This window comes from Stenella coeruleoalba, assembly GCF_951394435.1.
Source record: "Stenella coeruleoalba genome assembly, chromosome: 13".
In the NCBI taxonomy this organism is placed as follows: Eukaryota; Metazoa; Chordata; class Mammalia; order Artiodactyla; family Delphinidae; genus Stenella; species Stenella coeruleoalba.
The window spans coordinates 19293052-19313958 of NC_137159.1; positions in this window are offsets into that span (position 1 = coordinate 19293052).

The window sequence follows — 20907 nt, forward strand, 5'->3', positions numbered from 1 at the left end:
AAACCGGTGCTGTGATAAGGACAAAATAGTTGGATGTATACTCCCTGGCTCTGATGATTCTAATGGTTTCCTTGTTTAGGTCAGCTATACATAGAGCTAGAAGAATGGTACTTGAAAAGAAAGAAATCTGACTTTTTTTTTTCAACTAAGTAGTGAAATTTCTCCTCTAATTACTTAAAAACAAGGAAGATGAGGTCAAGTCTACTAGTGGTCAGATTTTAAGCTTCAGGGAAATTCTAGAACTGACTGCTACCTTTTAAACAACAATGGACATCCAAAGCAAATAACTCAGTCTAGAGTTAAGATCATCAAACAATGTAGAAATTTCAGAGTAAAAATGCATCCAGTTTTTTCTTGCTGAGCCATTTATTCTACATTTATTTGGTCTGTGGACCAACCAGGCCATATTTCTAAATATAAAAGTAGGATGGTAGTAGGGAGAGAAGCCTTTTTGTTCTAGTTTCCATAAGGATTCTCTCAAATATATCTCTGCTCATTTATTTCCTTTGCCATTGGGGAGGTGAAGGATATTTCTGATTGATAAATTTAGTGAATGCGATTTGGCATACTTAATGCAATTCAGCCCTTCTTCTTACTGGGTGGAGTTAACCTTAGAAAGGGATTATTTTTGACTGTTTCTCCAGGGCCAATCTTATCTGTGGGCTTTGGGTACCTATGTCTCCTTTGAAAAATCTGCCTATTCCTGGAGTTCAAGTAAATGGCCCATTTGGCTGTCACATCAAGATACTTCTTCCTTAGCCTTTCTAAAGAATAAAACTTATTTTTAATATCTTAGCTCTTTTACTCTTTGTCCTTCTTCTCAATATGTTCAGAATCCAGAAAAGGAAAAGGAAAAAGGAGCCCAGGCTATTTTTGAACTCCAACAAGGGATGTGCCACACCAGTCATTAAAAATGTTAATATCAAGGAATACTCTGAAGGCATTAAGTCTTATACCCTGAGCCAGCAAGCATGTACAGGCTGAGCATAGGATTCAGACATTGCCAAGAGCTAAATCCACAGACACCATGTTCCCCTCTGGTACATATTTAGTCTCATTTCCCACCATCTCAACAGTTAGGAATTTTGTCACCCTCCCTACAGCATGACTCAAATGGAGAATAAAGAGTTTAGACAACTCATTTTCTGACTAGTTTATCTATCAGCTAATGACCAGATCAACCCTGGAGAGTGTCAGGAAACTTTAAAACCATTGCCAAATATTTGAGTTTAGCTCTAGTTTGAAATAATCAGATTACATTAATCACTATTTTATTTAGAATCCAGTTTCATTTCCCTTCTATGCCATTCAAAATCAATTAGGATTAATCAAAGCTTAAAAATCCAACAGAAATCCTCAAACATGTTCTGTTTTTAGGGATTCACATTTTTGTAAGTCAAATTTCCATTATAATCAACTGTCTCTCAATTGTTTTGTTTTTAATGATTTTAATTTTCTCTTTATACATGAATTTTTCAGAATTATTCCTTTTAGTAAAGACATGCCTTTCTCTATAAGTGAGTTTCTACCCATAGAAAATAATCTGTTGGTTAACTATTTGGTCAGTAACATTAAAAATGAAACCATGAAAACAAGATCTGGGTTAAAAGCAAACTCCTAATAACCCAAGAAATTATGGTAGAAACAGTAACTCCCACTATGATAAGAACTTAGTACAAATAGTTACATGGTCCTTTCTAAACATCAGGCTTGCACCTAATTCATAATTTGCAAGAGCTTCATGCAAAAGCCATACAATGCTTATAATTTTTTTAAATGCTGATAAAAATTTCATTACTTGTAATGAAATAGTAATTTCATTACTATATTCTTGGATAGAAAGACTTGGTAGGCCAAAAGTGACAATCATCTCTAAGTCATTCTAAAAATTTACATAATCCAAATAAAAATACTAATACTTTTTGGTAACTGGAAAAGTAATCCTGAAGTCCATATGAAAATAAGCAAATATAACTTAGAAAATTAATATATCAAAATATAATCAAATCTATTGTAAAATAATTAAGGCAATGTAATACTGATACATAAATAGACCAACTAATCAATGCAACTAGAAAATCTAGAAGTAATGTTCCCAAGTATGTTGGATTTTAGTGAAGATTATATGAATAATTTATCATTTCTTATTGAGGTAACTTGGTAGCCATCTGGAAAAAATAGATTATTGCCTCACATCTAAAACCAAAATAAATTCTAAATAAATTTTAGAGTTTAATGTATACAAACAACGAAACAATATAAAACACAATAGTATAGGAAACAAATATGTATACATAGCTTATAGAAAATAAAGCATAAATGAAAGATGTTCAACCTCTTAATAAAAGTATAAGAAAACATCTGAGAGTTTTTTTTCACCTATTACATTGACAATGTTCAAAATGCTTGATATTCATGGTGAAGGTAAGGAAAAAGATACATTCATAAAATGAAAATAAAAATAAAATACACTCAGAAAAAAAATGTTTTTTTTTTTCCCACAGTTAACCATGAGTGAAGGTGTGGGAAAAAAATCGACTCATATTATTTTCTCTAACAACAACAAAATAATGATTTATTTGTAAAACAACCCAATCCCCATCACTTCAGTACAGCATAGGCATAGAAAAGAGTCACATGGTAAGCATCATTTAGTCCAAAACAGAGCTCTATGCCTCCCAAAACAACAAGTCCACCTTCCCCAGAGACTCAGGCTCAGAGCCAAACTGAACATACAAAGCAGCAAGCCCAGAAAGAAGTCTGCCCCAAGCCTCAGCATGTTTCCGTCACAAAGCTTCAAGCTTCCTAACTGCAGCCCACTACACCCTCCACTCACAACGAGGCCAACTTCCAGGCTCTGAGCCACCTGGGATCTACTTTTTATGAGTGGAAATGTGGGAATGTAACTTGGTCTAACATAATAGAGGACATTTCACCAATATATCAGTATTAAAAAATGCATATATTCTTTGATCTGTAATTCCTTGTATTTTACTATATCGTATGGAGAAATAATATATATATAACAAACATTCATATAAGATTATTCATTGTGATTTTGTTCATAATATCAAAGGATAACATATGCTAAATGTTGGGCTCTGTGATATTTTTTATGGTGTGACTGAGTTCTGTAAACCCAAATTACTAAAGAATAAATTGAATGCATTATCTTTTTGAAAAGTAGTAAATAATTTGCCTTAATATTTTAAACTTTTACCTTGGTGCAGAAGCATGGTGTTTCATGTGATAGTTGTCAGAGGGGGATATTTCCTCTTTTATCCCTCTTGAGTTCTTGTGCAGGGACCAATTATAAAATTATGAAATTGACACAAAACAGATTAACAGGAGAAAAAGAAACAAATTTTAACTTTTGCTCATGAAGATCTCAAAGCTAGGACCTAAGAAGTGGCCATAGCAGGCAGCATGTATACTTTTTAGACAAAGAAACAATGAATTTATGAGGAATTTGACAGGAATAAGAAATTTAGACTTTGAGTATCCAATTAGTGAAGAATTTAAATAGCGTTTGGGTGGGATAATAAAATAAAGATGTAACATGGTTTGTTTATACAGGCTTCTCAGACCCCCAAATTTTCTATCTCTGGTGATAAGGGTGTCCTTCTACCTCCAGATGCCAGGAAGGCAACTTTCATGTGAGAGATTTATTTCCTGCTTTCAGGAAGACAGAGAGAAGGGTCAACATGTTCCTCTTGTATCCTCTCCTTCTTAAGTAACTTTAATTCAAAATAATCAATATGCCATTGAGGGACATTAAGGGGCATCCTCCCATGGACCCCAACATAATTAAGATACTTAGACCTCCCTGACTCTTCTCAAATTAGTTTTTACCTAACAGACTGTTCTCTTGCATGGAGTCATTAGTACCTATCCCCATGATCTGAAGAAAGTTAGCTTCTATTTAATCATGTGTTCTAGAAAGGTGAATGCACTGAGTTATATACATGTTGGGAAATTTTAGTGTACCATTTTCCAAAATGTAGCCTATGGAACTTTAATCCTTCAGGATACTTTGAGAAAAGAGGGTACCTGAGTAAAATAAACTATGATATCTATTGCATAAACCTCTTCTTGAGTTCAACTGGACACATTTACACATTAAAGGCTTTGAGAAGTTCTGTAATAAAGAAACAAATGTAATCATGTTTAATTTAGTCCTCTCTAAAGTTATCTGGTGACAGAACCTTTTTTTTCTTGGTAAAAATAAATTTAATAATCTATGTAACATACTCTTTGGAAAACCTGTTGAGTCTGTCAGATTTGACTTCAGAGTCCTCATGATGATAAGATGAAGAATGTGTGGATTCAGAAGCAGGAGAGCATGAGAGGTGAAGTACTGGGAGTGATATCCAGAGTCAGTTACTTTTGGGTGGTGATGGGGTGGAGAAGGGAGGACCCAGAGCATGAAAAGGATATTAGTAAACCATGGATATTCAGGCAGGAGAGAGAAAGTGCAAAGAAAATACTAATTTCTAACTTCACATTTTATCTACTTATTTAATTTACTACTTCAGAACTGATGGGGACAACCACCTCATGGGGACAGTAGGCACAATGCCTTAGGGTAGTCAAAGGGTCTCCCACCTGCTGTGTGAGAGATTCTGTCAACTCTCCCACATCACTGTGGAGGTGCTAATCAGGTGCTTAATTTGGGCTTGCGTGGTGATTGTCTGGTCCGAACTCCATTCTTTTTATCTACTTCTTAAGGATTACACAATCACAGACTGTCAGAGCTGGAAGGAGCAGTAAAGATCATCACAGGTAATGCCTCATTTTTATAAAAGTAAGGAAATTACTAATGGAAAATAAGGACAAGTTTGTCCCAGGGCACCTAGTGAGTTAATGTTGGAGCCACAACTTGTTAAGAATGCAAATTGAATCAGAAGACTGGATCCAAATATAAGGTGTGACTTTTATTAGCCTTGTAAGGTTAGGCAAGTTATTATTCACTGAATTTTAGGGTTTTTCCTCAAAGTTTTTTTCAAAAACATTGAATGAGATAGTGGGGAAAACGGATAGCACATCGTTGGCAGAGAGTGAATAAATGGCAGCTAAGAGTAGTGGTAATTATTATGAGTGGCATCAAAGGAGAAAGGAAACATGCAAATTGCAAGTTCAAATTGAAAAGCCAGGAGGTCCTCAACCTCTATTTTGTCTCCTTGCTTCATTTATTTGAGTCACTATCCATATTAGTCAGAGTTCTCCAGAGAAACAGAACTAATAGACATGAGTAATGTAGTGTGTATTATGTGTGTATATGTTTATCTATATCTATATCTATATATAAGGGTGGGGGAGAGTGACAGAGACAGAAACAGAGAAAGGGAGACAGAGAGAAAGAGAATGAGAAAGAGAGAGACAGAGTGGTTATAGAGCATTTTCTCACAAGATTATGGAGGCTGACAAGTTGCAAGGTCTGCAGAGTGAGATGTCAACATGGAACCCCAGGAGATTCAATGGTGTAGTTCCAGGCTCAGTCCAAAGGCTCGAGAAATAGGATAACCAATAGTGTAGTTCCCACCTGAAGGCCAGCAGGCTCGAGACACTGGAAGAGACAATATTTCACTTGAAGTCCAAAGGCATGGAAAAGCCATGGTCCCAGTTCGAAGCCAGTCAGACAAGAGGAATTCTCTCTTTCTCAGAAGAGGGTCAGGCTTTTTGCTCTATTCAGGCCTTCTACTGATTGGATGAAGCCCATCCACATTAGGAAAGACAATCAGCTTCATTCAATCTAAGGATTTAAATGTTAATCTCTTCCAAAAACACTCTCAAGGAAACAACCAGAATAATGTTTAATCAAATATCTGGGCACCCTGTCTGTGGCCCAGCCAAGTTGATACATAAAATTAACCATCACACAATGTCTCAATTTATAAGTGAGATAGTATAACAGTTCTCATATTCCCCGTCACAAATCATGAAAAGTACTGCTTACTTATTCATTCTTTCATCCACCCATTCTTCCATCTATCTCTCCATTCTCGTATCAGTTAACAAAATTTACTGACCATCTGTCAGTTTTAGGCATTGTTCTGGCCCCTCGATTCAGTGTTTTATCAACAAAACAGAGAAAGTGAAATGGGCTTTTGATAGCCCATTTCAAGGATTTGAAAACAACTTGAGGTAACCAAGGGGAGGAATTACTTGGTAACATTTCTTAGGTATGCCATAAGGAGCAGAAAAAAGCCTAAAAAAAGCCTTGAAGAAAGCCTAAAAGTTCATTTATCTCTACTCCTCTCTCTAAGGCCGTTATACCGTAAGACAAAGAAATTCAATAAAATACTTTGTGAAAACAAACCTGTGCAGAATGCCTTTGAAATGAACACTGACTTCCATATCTCAGTCATTTTCATGGTGTCAGTCCTACATATTCTCTCCCAGGTATTTTCTCCTGAACATTTATATTATGGTGCATAATTAATAAATGCAATTTTGGTGTTGTAGGGCTATGTAAATTTTAATCACTTGTGCATACAGACGGCTATTTCTTGAGTTCACCTTGAATCTCACTCACACACTGTGAATAATATTTTATTTTTGAAAATGAATGAGCACACGTAAACCTGGTGTTAATAATATATATTTTAAAAAACTATGCCTTAATTAGAATCATATCATTTTTACATCTGCTATGTGTCTGCATCAAGTCTTGGTGGGTTGAACTGTAGAAAGTAGGAAGCTCTGGAACTGATCCCTGTGAGTCAATTATGGTAAGAGATGACCTTTGTTGTCTCTTATCTGGAATTCTGCAAAGACATCTCTGCTTTGTCAGCTGGCTCTTTGATGGGCCTTATCAACATGGGTACTTAGAGGGAGGTTCAGGGATGGAAGAGTGACTGCTTCTTCCTGTTTGATTCTTCTTTTCTTTCTGTCCCTGACAGTTTAACCTGGAAATGCTTTGTAACCCCAGTAGCAGCAGTTCCTTTCCATCACAGCAAATGAACTCAGTTTGCAGGGCTTTTTTCTTTACTTTTTTTCATTTATTTATATATTTTTAATAAAATATTATATATACTAAAGTTGTATAATATGATTATTTGATATACATACACATAGTGACATGATTAACACAGTCAAGCTAATTAACATAACATCATTTTACATTGATACTATTTTTTTGTTTGATAGTTACTCTCAGCATATTTCCACTGTTCAATATAATATTATTAAGTATAGTCATTATGCCTAGACATTAGATCCCTACATAAATTCAACTTTGTTTCCTTTGACCAACATCTCCCCATCTTCCCTGTCCCAGTCCCTCTTGACCACCATTCTACCCTCTGTTTCTATGAGTTTGAATTTTTTTTTTTTTAGATTTTACATATAAGTGATACCCCCATGCAGTATTTGTCTTTCTCTGACTTACTTCATGAAGTATAACGTCCTCCATATTGATACACACTCTTGTAGAAGGCAAGATTTCCTTCTTTCTCATGGCTAAATAATATAATAATTATATAGATAATATATTCTTTATCCATTTACCAATCAATGGAAACTTGGGTTGTTTCCATATCTTGACTACTGTGAATAATGCTGCAATGAACATGAGAGTGAAGATATCGCTCCAAGATCCTAATTTCACTGTCTTTGGGTATATACCCAACAGTGGGATTGCTGGATCATATGGTAGTTTTATTTTTAATATTTTGAGAAACTTTCATACTGTATTCCATATTGGCTGTATCAATTTACATCCTCATCTTTTCTCTACATCCTTACCAACATGTGTTATCTTTTGTCCCTTTTATAATAGCCATTCTCACAGGCATGAAGTGATATCTCATTGTGGTTTTGATTTGCACTTCCCTAATAATTAGCAATATTGAACACTTTTCCATGTCCCTGTTGGCTATTAATGTCTTCTTTGAAAAATATCTATCCATGTCCTTTGCCTATTTTTTAATTAGGTTATTTGTTTTCTTACTATTGAGTTGAGTTCCTTATGTGTTTTACATATTAACCCATTATCAAGTATATGGCTTGCAAATATTTCCCCCCCAGTCTATAGGTTGTTTTTTCACTCTTTTGATTGCAGAAGCATTTTAGTTCGATGCAATCCCATTTGTCTATTTTTGCTTTTGTTGCCTGTGATTTAGGGATCAGATCCAATATCAAGAAGATTTTTCCCTATGTTTTCTTCTAAAAGTTTTATGGTTTTGGTTCATATATTTAAGCCTTTAATTCATTTAGAATGCTTTTGTACATGGAGTGAGATAAGGGTACAATATCATTCTCCTGCATATAAGAGATCAGTTTTCTCAATACCATTTATTGAAGAGAGTATCTTTTCCTCATTTTATGTTCTTGGCAACTTTTGTTGAAAATCAACTGACCATATATGTTTGGATTTATTTCTGGACTCTCAATTCTGTTCCACTGGTCTGTGTCCATTTTAATGTCATTGTTATGCTGTTTTGATGACTATAGCTCTGTAGTATATTTTGAAATAAGGTAATGTGATACTGCTAACTTGTTATATTCTTTTTGCTCAAGATTGCTTTGGCTATTCATGGTCTTTTGTGGTTCCATATGAATTTCAGGGTTGTTTTCTATTTCTGTGAAAAATGATGTCAGAATTTTGATAGAGAGTACATCAAATCTGAGATCAGGTTTTTTTATTACTTTGTGTAGTATGGACATTTTAACAATATTACGTCTTCCACTCCATGAACACAGGATATCTTTCCATTTATTTGTATCTTCAGTTTCTGTCATCACTTTTACAGTTTTAAGTGTACCGATCTTTCATCTTGATATATTTATCCCTAAATATTTTATTTTTTCTTTATTGATGCTATTGTAGATGGGATGGGATAGTTTTTTTGTTTGTTTGTTTGTTTGTTTTCCGTTGGGTAGTCTTTTGCTAATGTGTAGAAATGCGATTGATTTCTGTATGTTAATTTTGTATCCTGCAACTTTATAATTCATTTATTATTTCTAATAGTTTTTTGGTAGAGTCTTCAGAGTTTTCTGTATATAAAATCATATCACCTGCAAACAGACAATTTTACTTCTTCCTTTCTAATTTGGTTGGCTGTTATTTCTTCTCCTTGGATAAATGCTCTGTCTAGGACTTCCAATACTATATTGATTAGAAGCAGAGAGAGTGGACATTTTTGTCTCCTACCTGATTTTCAAAGAAGAACCTGAACCTTTTCACCACTGAGTCTGATGTTAGTTGTGACTTGTCATATGTGGCCTTTATTATGGTACATCTTTCAACATTTAATTGTTGAGAGTTTTTGTCATGAAACAGTGTTGAATTTCATCGAATTCTTTTTCTGCATTTATTGAGATGATCATGACTTTTGTCAACCATTTTGTTAATGTGATGTATCATTTTTATTTCCTTACATATACATCCCAGAGATAAATTCCACTTGACTGTGTTATATAATCCTTTTAATGTGCTGTTGAATTTCATTGGCTAGTATTTGTTCAGGATTTTTGCATCTATGTTCATCAGGAATATAGGCCTGTAATTTTCTTTTCTTGTAGTATCTGTTTCTGGCTTTGGTATCACAGAAATGCTGGCCTCATAAAATGAGTTTGGGAGTGTTCCCTTCTCTTTAAATTTGTAGAAGAATTTGAAAGGGATTGGTATTAATTCTTCTTTAAATGTTTGATAGAATTGACCTGTGAAGTTGTCACATCCTAGGTTTTATTGATGAGAGGTCGGTTTGCAATTTTTCAGACACTACCCAATTAACTTCATTGTGCTCACCTCAGAGACATTAGCACAACAAGACAGTATGTCCTCCTCAGAGATATGAATCCCAACCTCATGAGGTGCCTTCCCCAAGATCAGAGATGCCAACCTCCACTGAGCAGCACCCCATCCTCTGTTGTCTGAGTTTCAGCTATTAAGTTTCTAAGTTTTAATAATCCTTGTATCTCCCCTTCATTATCTCACCCTTAGTGATGGAAGCTGTGCCCTATAGCTGCTACTTCCTTGATACCTTAGATGTCCTCATGTTGCCTTTTCAGTTACCTAGTTAACAACTGTCTACCTAGTTAAGAATTATTTATATTAAATTCTCTCCATTAAAATAATGTGTGTGTGTTTTGTCTCCTGTGTGGATCCTGACTAATGCTTTAATCATCTGGAAGAACTAACCTGGCATTATGACTCAGAATGTTCTACCTTGATCTTAAGTGGTAAAAGTTAAGGACCTGTATGTCTTACCAGGATGGCACTCACAGGGAAGCACAAAGTCAAATAAAGGAGGGAGGAATGAGAATATTTTGGTGAATGTTTTGGCATCTTCATTGGGATGGGACTCAACCAGTAGAACTGCCATAAACTCTCCCCTTCTAGCATCTGAGAGTCTCTGAGTTATTGTATGTCAGTTCTCAAATTGGCACATAAGTAAATAGTGCCATTTCCCCCTTTAACTACAAAGAAAATCATACCATCCAAATGATGAAATAGGCCTAGTTTTCCTTCAATGCATTCCCATTTCTTCTTGCCCTACTCACCTTTCTACTCACATGTAGATGTCCAATACTCTCATTTTCTTCTCTCCCTACCTATCTTTACCTGCTTTCAATTAGCCATCAAACTGAAGAGCACAAGAGCAATTCATTAACAGATCAGAAAGGCTTAAGAATGGTATAAACAAAATGCTACTTCTTTCAGTATTATATGTAATCTGAAAGGGGGAAAGCTTTTATTGGAAGGAACATATTCCCAGAAATTGAATCTGAGGTATAAAAGATATATGATCAAGTGGAGTAAGGTTGATATTTTAAGTAGGAATATGAGGAAAATTCCTTCTAGCCCACACATCACAAGGAAAGAAATTATTCTACCTTACAGCTATCATTGATCTTGAGTGCCATCTCCTCTTAAAGAATCTTCATTAATTTATTTGTTGACATTCTTCATCAGTGCCTTAGGTACTGAAACAGATTCTGAAAGCAGCAAGTATCTAATAAATTTTTTTCTGGATAATTATCAAGGGCTAGGCTACAAAATAATTGTATTGTCTTCTCATTATGAGCAGGGACTACCACCCCATTCTCTGTGCTGCTCTTATCCATCTAAGATCTACCCTGAATTTTCCCTAAATGTTCAAAGAAATTTCTGAATAGAGACTTCTTAGGAACCAGCAAGCAAATATGGCATTAAACAAGTTGATTTCTTGTCTTAGGTTTCATCCATCATACCAATATTGAATCAATCAACTTTGAAGAGAAGAAAAGCCTATGGATTCTAATCAAGCTACAGCATAATACCAGTTTGGCATTGTGCCAAGACCAGTGCCAAGAAAGATGAAAATCTTTGTCTTAAGACTGTCAGTGAAGGTTGAAAAGTTAATGACTTTCAGTCAGATATTATTTTTTTCCTGTTGAGGTAGACTGTTCTAGTCTCAAGAAAAAGAAGAAGGAATAAAGAAGCCAGGAACCCCTGGATTGCTAGAGATTTATCTCATAGTCCAGGAGTCAGCATTGGTAGCATACAGCTAGAGAACAGCATAATTAAGGAGAGACCAAGTGCCAAGTTGCACAATGAGTAAAATGACTGGGCTGATATGCAGGTGAGAGAACAAAATAAAAAGCAATTTATATGGGGAAAAAAGTGAGTCAAAATTATGGAATGAAGCTGATATCAGAATCAGAGTATCTAACCAATTTGGAGGGTACAGTAGAGTCTACCATACAAATTGGCTGGCCAAATTAGGTGTGAAGAGGTCCCAGATGGGCAAGACAGTAGAGTTTCAAAACCTGAAAGAAAAAATTTTCAGGATAAGCATCTCAAAATTTTAGCCTAGAAAGAAGTAGATAGAAAGTAAAGAAAAAAAAGTATGTCTGGAAACAGAACACTAACAAAATATTAGTACTAAGACTATAGTTAGCTGTCATACAAATATGGACACAACAAATTTATAAGATCAGCACCCTCATTGTACACATTTTATAGACAAGAAAACTTAGTTTTCTCAAGTAATTTGCCCAAAATTAAACTTTTATTAAGTGTCATGGGATAAAGTTAAGCCTGGTCCTGTTTAATGTTAAAGATCACATGTTTAACCACTATGCTAGTGGGTCCATTTCCAAAAACACAACTGGGGTATGACTATGATTGCCCGAGCAGTTATCATCTACTGTCTGCTATACATGGAAATTCTACATTTGCTACCAATTTTCTGATTACTGTTTATGGTAATGGTTTCTGGAAGAGCTCATTGAATCCCAATACCAGGGAAGACCCAGCAATGTCGAGGGAAGTGCAGTCAGAATTAAAGAAAAGAAGCACTCTTTAATGCAAAAAATTGAAAGTAGAGAGCATCTAAATAATGAAAGAAAATGGGCAAGAATAAGAGCATACAACTTACCCCATTCCCATCTCAAGTTTGATGGGAGGTTGTTTCTGTACAATATTTACATGATGGAACATCATCAAAAATAATGTTAAATCCTTACAAAATAGGTTTTGAAATGGACAGAGTGATGTACCCTGATATTACAAGGGAACTAGGCCAGAGTTTCTGACCTTGATTTTCTGAAGGATGGAGCCAATGAGGATGCCTTCAGAGTGCGTTGTGCAGATGTGTTAGAAAAGATAATCTTAGAAATCAAAAGACATGCCTTAGGATATAGTCAGAAATGGAATTGTGAGCAGGCTTGACTCAACTTGCCCAGTATGACATGTTCAGTAGCTTATGATATCTCTACATAGAGGCCAAGTCCCTTAACCCATGATCCCAGATCCGCAACTAATTAACCCGAATGTTCTCATTGCTCCACTCTGTTCCAGCCAAGGAACCACATTTTAACATGATCTTCAGATGACTGGAAGGAGAAATCCAAATTGAACACTCATTGGCCTAATAATCTCAGAGCTGACTAAAGCAGGGATACTCAAATTCTTCCAATGAAGAATTCCGAAGAGCTGCAGAGAGTTGATTTTTAACCTAAGACTCTTGGGAAGAAAGAGGAAATGGCTAGTGTAAGTGTACAATTACTATGAACTCTGATGTTTTGTCCTAAGTTATATACTATTGTAACTTTCTACTCCACACTGTATCTAGACTTTAATGAAAAATTAATATTTAAAATTACCTAACATTTTAGAAAATAAATTATGCTTGTCCTTTGAATTAATATTTTACTCTAGTACATCTCTGTATGCCCCCAGGGGTACATGAACCAGGGCATGGAGGAATTAAGGTTCTCTTTTTAACAGAGAGAAAAATGTTAGAAATAGGACTATGAGATTAGGGTTTGCTTCTGAGTGGTTCAGTGATCAACAGTAAATGGGATTCTGAACACAAACCGGTTGATGTGCAAACATGCTGAAAATCTTTTGGGAGAGAGGGTGGATGGATTAGTGCAAATCCTCTTCTACTATAAGAAAAAAAATCATCACATAAACCTCTTCAAAACAGACCACACATCTTTCACCACTTTATATATTTTTTTTCCTAAGTGCCTTGCTCATAACAGATATCATTTGTTTAGTGATTGGTGATGATGAATGCTTATCAGTAATAGATTATCAGTAATGCCAAAAATGTTGGCTCTCTGTGCACCAATGCCTAACAGAAATATGGAGACAGAGTTTTTGGAGGAAAAGAAAGAAAGCTTTATTTCTTTGCCAGGAAAAGGTGAAAACACAGCAGGCTAGCATCACAAGGAATGCGCCTCCTTCTCTGAGGAATAGGGAAAGGTTATATAGCCCAGGGCTCGTGGTCTGGGGTAGGTGATAAGACTCAAAGTAATAAAGGTCTTGCACGTTTTTTCTTTGGCAAATTCATGGCCAAAGCTGGCGTCCGGTGGCACAGCAATCAGGTCTGGTGTTCCTGAAGTTATCATTCCATGACCTTATTTCTGAAATGAAGAGTACTACAAGGGAGTGTAGGGGGAGAAGAAATGCCAGGTGCAAAGAGTAATTCATATGGAGTCAGAGAGTAATCAGCTTTGTGAAGGACAAGTCTAGCTACAAGTGTTTGTTAGTAGTAACAGCTAAAGAATAACCAAGATTGTTTAACACTTTCAGGCCTATTTATGTTGTTTCCCCAGCCTGTTCATTATATCCTTATTTTCCTTGTTTATTAGAAAAGCCTCATTTCTATTTTTGCTGCAACATCAGCATTGTTCTCTCATTTCTCATTAGAAAAAAAAAAAAGATTACTTTTAATACCACCACATCTTGACCCCTTGTGCTCTTATTAGATCTATTATATATCTCCCACCTAAATAATTATTAACCATTCAAGGATCAAATCAAGTTCCATATCCTCAAGGAAACATCTTGGTGAGAACTCTAAAATGTATTTTGGAAGATGAAAAGCAGTTTAAAAACAACTCTAATTCAAGTTATAAATGATAACATCATCAGTGTCACAAATAAAATGCTAATGATAAACAATGGAAGGAGAGTCCAGAAGAGAGAATCTGTGAAGGCTTCAATGGTGAGGTGGTCTTTCAGGTGATTTCCTAGAATGATAGGTAGAATGCAGATTTTTGGCAAACACTGAAATGTGAAATGGGGTCAGTCTAGGAGAAAAAAACACAAAGGCAAAGCCCAGAGGTAAACACAAGCTCAAACTGTTTTGGTCCAAAAGAGTGAGAAAGAAAACCATCCTTTTTTTGTGCTGCCTTTTTGTGCCAAACTCTGTACATATAGAGTTTAGTTACTTCTTAAAACAGACATGAGTGGTAGGTGTTAGTGACCCATTTTGCATATTCTTGTGATTAGAATACTGATACTTAAAAGGAATAAACAATTCAAATGTTACATCACAAGAAGTTTTAAAAAATCTGGTGAACTACAATATTGATGAAAGTCCATTTTATACATTATTTTGTGTATCCTGAATATTGAGGGTTTCTCATCAGAATACTGAGAAGATCTTTTCTGACGCATGTCTTCTGCTGGATAACACTAGTCTCAATAACTCCATACCTATCCCACAAAGGTTGAACTTTCTTCTGAGCTAAGGATTCCTCTCAAAATATCTGCAACGATCATAAATAAAACAACAGCTATTCACAAAGATTCTTCCTAAATTGTTTTTCCCTAACTACTCAGCTGAACTTCATTCCTTTGTCTCCTTGAGTTTGCAGAGGTTTTATGAATAAGTTTCAGCCCAAGCAATGAAAGTTTAAGTGATCTGTTCCTCTTCTGGGACAGCCACCCTGTTAAGAGAGCCACATACTGAAGATGCCAGAGCTTATGTCAGGGTGCTTGAATGACTGAGTGAGTAGAGATATATACTAATTTGCAACACATACCATAGACTGTTATGTGAACTAGAAATGAACTCTATTTCTTAAGTAAATGAATTGTTTTTATGTCTCTTGTTACCACATACTAGCCTTTACACTAATAAAACCATAGTACTTGAAAGTAGACAAAAGCATTCTGTTTCTTCTAAATGTTTACCCATTTCTGGACTGACCAAGGAGAATTAAATCAGCAAATTGAGATTCTTTCTCAAATAGTCCTATCTACATATGTTCAGGTTGAGTATTGGCAAGTTATGAATCATCCACTTATAAGTTTCAATTTCTCCCCCCTTTAATCTAGAATATGGGCATTATCTTACTTAAAAAGTGAGATCTTCAGTAAAGATAAAATGATACAGAATAATTTCATACACTGAGATTATTGAAAGTGGCTTTAAAGTCATTTTAATCTTATCATACATTTAATTTGACATCATCTTTTCAAATATACTTGGCTAGAAATTTTTTAGCTACTGTTTACTCTCCACTGGGGATAATGAGATAGTTCTTCAGTGATCACAAAAGACTTACCACTAAAAAGTACTTCTATGTTTCTCTAGTCTGTTTGGTGCATTTTATTCTGGAAACTATCAAATGCTGTTATAGACATAATTTTAAGAAACAATATTCTTGATTATATTTAAGGATAATTTTTTCCCTTGAACATACAATCATCACCCTCCCTCCTAACAGGCTGAAGATTTCATTAATAAATCTATTTTAGGAACCACCTAAGAAGTAACTATACTTAATTTCTTATGACTTGAGTTTACATGACAATAAGTGATATCACCCTTTCTTTTGTTTTTTTTTCTTTAACATTTTTATTGGAGTATAATTACTTTACAGTGGTGTGTTAGTTTCTGCTTTATAACAAAGTGAATCAGCAATATAAATACATAGATCCCCACTTCTCCTCCCTGTTGTGACTCCCTCCCACCTTCCCTATCCCACCTCTCTAGGTGGTCACAAACCACCGAGATGATCTCCCTGTGCTATGTGGCTTGCTTCCCACTAGCTATCTATTTTACATTTGGTAGTGTATATATGTCTATGCCACTCTCTCACTTCGTCCCAGCTTACACTTCCCCCTCTCCGTATCCTCAAGTCCATTCTCTAGTAGGTCTGCATCTTTATTCCCGTCCTGCCCCTAGGTTCTACATGAACTTTTTTTTTTTGATTGCACATCTATGTGTTAGCATAAGATATTTGTTTTCCTCTTTCTGACTTACTTCACTCTGTATGACAGACACTAGGTCCATCCACCTCACTACAAATAACTCAATTTCATATCTTTTTTTGTCTGAGTAATATTCCATTGTACATATATATCTTCTTTATCCATTCATCTGTCAATGGATATTTAGGTTGCTTCCATGTCTTGGCTACTGTAAATAGAGCTGAAATGAGCACTGTCGTACATGACTCTTTTTGAATTATGGTTTTCTCAGGGTATATGCCCAGTAGTGGGATTGCTGGGTCATATGGTAGTTCTATTTGTAGTTTCTTAAGGAACCTCCATACTGTTCTCCACATTGGCTGTATCAATTTACATTCCCACCAACAGTGCAAGAGGGTTCCCTTTTCTCCACACCCTCTCCATCACTTACTGTTTGTAGTTTTTTTTTGATGATGGTCATTCTGAATGGTGTGAAGTGATACCTCATTGCAGTTTTCATTTCCATTTCCCTAATGATTAGTGATGTTGAGCATCCTTTCAAGTGTTTGTGGCAATGGATATATCTTCTTTGGAGAAATGTCTATTTAGGTCTTCTGCCCATTTTTGCATTGGGTTGTTTGTTTTTTTGTTATTGAACTGCATGAGCTGCTTGTAAATTTTGAGATTAATCCTTTGCCAGTTTCTTCATTTGAAAATATTTTCTTCCATTCTGAGAGTTGTCTTTTTATCTTGTTTATGGTTTCCTTTGCTGTTCAAAAGCTTTTACGTTTCATTAGGTCTCAATTGTTTATTTGTGTTTTTGTTTCCATTTCTCTAGGAGGTGGTCAAAAAGGATCTTGCTGTGATTTATATCATAGAGTGTTCTGACTATGTTATCCTCTAAGAGTTGTATAGTGTCTGGCCTTACATTTAGGTCTTTAATCCATTTTGAGTTTATTTTTGTATATGATGTTAGGGAGTATTTTAATTTCATTCATTTACATGTAGTTGTCCAGTTTTCCCAGTACCACTTATTAAAGAGGCTGTCTATTCTCCCTTGTATAGTCTTACCTCCTTTATCAAAGATAAGGTGACCATATGTGCATGGGTTTTTCTCTGGGCTTTCTATTGTTCTCCATTGATCTATATTTCTGTTTTTGTGCCAGTACCATACTGTCTTAATTACTGTAGCTTTGTAGCATAGTCTTAAGCCTGGGAGCATGATTCCTCCAGCTCCGTTTTTCTTTGTCAAGACTGTTTAAGCTACTCAGGGTCTTTTTTGTTTCCATATAAATTGTGAAATTTTGTGCCCTAGTTCTATTAAAAAATGCCATTGGTAGTTTGATAGGGATTGAATTGAATCTGTAGATTGCTTTGTGTAGTATAGTCATTTGGTATATCTCTCCATCTATTTTATCATCTTTAATTTCTTTCATCAGCGTCTTATAATTTTCTGCATACAGGTATTTTGTCTGTTTAGGTAGGATTATTCCTAGGCATTTTATTCTTTTTCTTGCAGTGATAAATGGGAGTGTCTCCTTAGTTTCTCTTCCAGATTTTTCATCATCAGTGTATAGGAATGCAACAGATTTCTGTGCATTAATTTTGCATCCTGCTTCTTTACCAAATTCATTGATTAGCTCTAGTAGTTTTCTGGTAGCATCTTTAGGATTGTCTATGTATAGTATCATGTCATCTGCAAACAGTGAGAGATTTACATATTCTTTTCTGATATGGACTCCTTTTATTTCTTTTCTTCTCTGATTGTTGTGGAAAAAACTTCCAATACTATGTTGAATAATACTAGTGAGAGTGGACAAACTTGTCTTGTTCCTAATCTTCATGGAAATGGTTTCAATTTTTCACAATTGAGAATGATGTTGGCTATGGGTATGTCATATATGGCCTTTATTATGTTGAAGTAAGTTCCTTCCATGCCTTCTTTCTGGAAGGTTTTTATCATAATGGGTGTTGAATTTGTTGAAATCTTTTTCTGCATCTATTGAGATTATCATATGGTTTTTATCCTTCAATTTGTTAATATGGTGAGTCACACTGATTGTTTTGAGTGTATTGGAGAATACTTGCATTCTTGGGATAAACCCAACTTAATCAAGGTGTATGATCCTTTTAATGTGCTGTTGGATTCTGTTTGCTAGTATTTTGATGAGGATTTTTACATTTGTGTTGTCAAGGGATATTGGCCTGTAGTTTTCTTTCTTTGTGACATCTTTATCTAGTTTTAGTATCAGGGTGATGGTGGCCTCATAGAATGAGTTTGGGAGTGTTCTTCCCTCTGCTATACTTTGAAAGAGTTTGAGAAGGATAGGTGTTAGCTCTTCTCGAAATGTTTGATAGAATTTGCGTGTGATGCCATGTGGTCCTGGGCTTTTGTTTGTTGGAAGATTTTTAATCAGAGTCTCAATTTCAGTGCTTGTGATTGGTCTGTTTATATTTTCTATTTCTTCCTCGTTCTGTCTCAGAAGGTTGTGCTTTTCTAAGAATTTGACCATTTCTTCCAGTTGTCCATTTTATTGGCATATATTTGCTTGTAGTAACCTCTCATGATCCCTTGTATTTCTGAGGTGTCAGTTGTTACTTCTCCTTTTTCATTTCTAATTCTATTGATTTGAGGCTCCTCTCTCTTTTTCTTCATGAATCTGACTAATGGTTTATCAATTTTGTTTATCTTCCCAAAGAACCGCCATTTCGTTTTTTTGATCTGTGCTACTGTTTCCTTAATTTTTTTCCATTGATTTCTGATCTGATATTTATGATTTCTTTCCCTCTACTAACTTTTTTTTTGTTGTTGTTCTTCCTTGTCTAATTGCTTTAGGTGTAAGGTCAGGTTGTTCATTTGAGATGTTTCTTGTTTCTTGAGGTAGGACTGTATTGCTATAAACTTTCCTCTTAGAATTGCTTTTGCTGCATCCCATAGGTTTTGGGTAGTTATGTTTTCATTGTCATTTGTTTCTAGGTTTGTTTTTATTTCTTGTTTGATTTATTTAGTTACTTCTTGCTTATTAAGTAGTGTATTGTTTAGTCTCCATGTGTTCATATTTTTTACAGATTTATTCCTGTAACTGATATCTAGTCTCATAGTGTTGTGTTTGGAAAAGATACTTGATATGATTTCAATTTTCTTAAATTTACCAAGGCTTGATTTGTCACCCAAGACATGATCTATCCTGGAATGTTCCATGAGCACTGGAGAAGAAAATATATTCTCTTGTTTTTGGATGGAATGTTCTATGCATATCTATTAAATCAATCTTGTTTAATGTATCATTTAAAGCTTGTGTTTATTTATTTTCATTTTGGATGATCCGTCCATTGGTGAAAGTGGGGTGTTAAAGTCCCTTACTATGATTGTGTTACTTTTGATTTCCCCTTTTATGGCTGTTTGCATTTGCCGTATATATTGAGGTTCTCCTATGTTGGGTGCATAGATATTTATAATTGTTATGTCTTCTTGGATTGATCCCTTGATCATTATGTAGTGTCCTTCTTTGTCTCTTGTAATAGCCTTTATTTTAAGGTCTATTTTGTCTGGTATGCAAATTGCTACTCTAGCTTTCTTTTTATTTCCATTTGCATGGAATATCTTTCTCCATCCCTTCACGTTCTCTCTGTATGTGTCTCTGGGTCTGAAGTGGTTCTGTTGTAGACAGCATATATACAGGTCTTGTTTTTGTATCCATCCAGCCAGTCTATGTCTTTTGGTTGGGGCATTTAATCCATTTACATTTAACATAGTTATCGATATGTATGTTCCTATTACCCTTTACTTAATTGTTTTGGTTTGCTATTGTAGGTCTTTTCCTTCTCTTGTGTTTCCTGCCTAGTGAAGTTCCTTTAGCATTTGTTGTAATGCTGGTTTGGTGGGGCTGAATTGGTTGTAGGTTTTTCCCTTTCATCACTTTAAATATGTCCTGCCACTCCCTTCTGACTTGCAGAGTTTCTGCTGAAAGATCAGCTGTTAACTTTATGTGGATTCCCTTGTATGTTGTTTGTTGTTTTTCCCTTGCTGCCTTTAATATTTTTTCTTTGTGGTTAATTTTTGATAGTTTGATTAATATGTGTCTTGACATGTTTTTCCTTGGATTTATCCTGTATGGGACTCTCTGTGTTTCCTGGACTTGACTGAGTATTTCCTTTCCCATATTAGGGAATTTTTCCACCATAATCTCTTCAAATATTTTCTCAGTCTCTTTCTTTTTCTCTTCTTCTTCTGGGGCCCCTATAATTCAAATGTTGGTGCATTTAATGTTGTTCTAGTGGTCTCTAAGACTGTACTCAATTCTTTTCATTCTTTTTTTTTCTTTATTCCGCTCTGCAGTAGTTATTTCCACTATTTCATCTTCCAGGTCTCTTATCCTTTCTTCTGCCTCTGATAGGCCAGAACACCAAGACACTTTCAGCCACACAGCTCAGAAGAAAAGGGAGAAATAAAGAAATAAATAATGAAAAAATAAAATAAAGTTATT